The sequence below is a fragment of the Cervus canadensis genome, chromosome 13 (assembly GCF_019320065.1).
Source record: "Cervus canadensis isolate Bull #8, Minnesota chromosome 13, ASM1932006v1, whole genome shotgun sequence".
Taxonomy (NCBI): Eukaryota; Metazoa; Chordata; class Mammalia; order Artiodactyla; family Cervidae; genus Cervus; species Cervus canadensis.
Genome location: NC_057398.1, coordinates 12,517,075 through 12,519,074, shown reverse-complemented (window position 1 = coordinate 12,519,074; position 2,000 = coordinate 12,517,075). Strand labels below are relative to the sequence as shown.

General features: G+C 39.4%; 1 pseudogene; it reads left to right on the top strand.

Annotated features, from left to right (window-relative positions):
- The first annotated feature begins 1,234 nt into the window (after positions 1–1,234).
- Positions 1,235–1,608, top strand: LOC122451690 (annotated as a pseudogene).
- The last annotated feature ends 392 nt before the right edge of the window (positions 1,609–2,000 follow it).

Below are 2,000 nucleotides of genomic sequence, written 5' to 3'. Positions count from 1 at the left end.
AAGAGAAAATTTTTTCTCCCAATTCACAGTGGGGTTTCCTATCTTTTTGGGGGGCAGCACCACGAGGCATGTGGGATCAGTGTTTCCTGACCAGGGACCAAACCTGTACCCGCTGAGTTGGAAGCCCAGACCCTTAACCACTGGACTAGCAGGGAAGTTTATCTTAACATTGCAAAAAAATATTCAGTGTCTTTTCCATCCTCCTTTATGGCTCAGCTAGTAAAGAGTCCACCTGCAATGCAGGAGACCTGAGTGCCATCCCTGGGTTGGGAAGATCCCCTGGAGAAGGGAAAGGCTCCCCACTCCAGTATTCTGGCCTGGAGGATTCTGTGGACTGTATAGTCCATGGGGTCACAAAGAGTCAGACACGACTGAGCAACTTTCACTTTCACTTTCCCTTCAATATGCTACCACTCATAGACAGCTTTGGGGTGAAAGTATTTTTTTACGTCTGTCTTCTGTCTACAAGGGCTAGGACCAATCGAAGTCATCTACTTCTTTTTATCACCCATGGATCTGACCCTGATGTTTTATACAATCCAGGCAGAGTGATTGTTCAATAAATATTCAACAAACCAGTGAATGACCAGCAACATTATTCTATTTTATTCCATTCAGCATATTGTTAGCCACCTGTAATTTAAGAATTCATGTTCTGATTCAGTCAAATTTTTCATCCCTCAAGAAAAATTTGTCATGATGACTAAGCCTCAAAAGAAGGACAATTGCTCCCTTATTTTCTTGATTTTATGCTTCAGGACTTGTCTTATCTGGCTGTGGCATCATAAATCGTCTCCATCTCGTCCTCTGTTCAGCTTCGCAGACAGGTTCTGTGTATTTGCCTTCCTTGTAGATCTCTGTTAACTTGGAGCTTACTAAACACTTTTGCTCCACACCCACATATTAATTATTCTGATTTTCAAAATTCTTGTAAAAAAAAGGTACAATATGAATAAAATTCAGCTTATAGATGATTGTATAGTGTCTTAGGAACTATTTTATTTGCACTAACAACATGCATTTGTTCTCTGTTTGTTTTGGTTTTACAAAACAGCCCCATAAATAACTAAGGATGGAACTTTTTCCCCAAAGCTACCAAATCCCACATGATTTTGTTATCAGATCCCACAGGAGATGATTGTCTCATGTAGCATTCAGTGAAACAGCTTTCTTGGAAGCAAAAACAAATGTTGTCAAGAAAAAAATGGACTGCAGGCAAACCCCTGGCCATTGAAAACTGGCAACTGCTGGGGAGCTGAAGGCCATTTTAAAGGAAACCCGGGGAAAAAGAGAAGTATTGCGGTATTTAAGGGCGAGGATTTGAGCTGAAGTTTTCAATGCCCTTGCTGATAAAAGGGAACCCTGACCATCATTGTCTCATGAAAATCTTCTAATTAATGAGTTAATTCGGGAGTATTTGAAATTCAATATGAGTATACAAGTCTGCCCCTCAGGAGATTCTGGTCAACCTGTGGTTCAATTGGACAGTTTCTCATCTGTGAACTAAGTGATTTTGAAGAATCAAAGGATAATACAATACCTCTTTTTTATCGAATTTCGCTCATTTCTTGCATGAAACTAAGGATAACATCCGAAATACGCTTCTAAAAGGGTCTTCAGCTGCCAAACTCAAATCTTGGCAGACAGTTTAGTGGAAGAAAGCAAATGGTCTCCCAACTAGGGACTGAACCCAAACCCTCACAGTGCAGGTGCAAAGTCCTGACCAGTGGACTGCCAGGGGATTCCCAGAATGAATATAAATCTTGACTGTTGTAATAAACTTTTAAGAAACATAAAAAAATAAAAACAAAAGAAAAATGGATTGTAAGTAAATTGTATGCCAGTTTTTATAAAAAGAAAAAAAAATGGAGCATGGTTTACAGGCAACATCAGTTGGTGGTAACAATTTTGAGGCTAAAACCAGACTACCCAAGATTAAGTCTAAACCTCCTAATTTTTTGGCTGTGGTACTTTAGGCAGGTTAATTTATCTATAAAAAT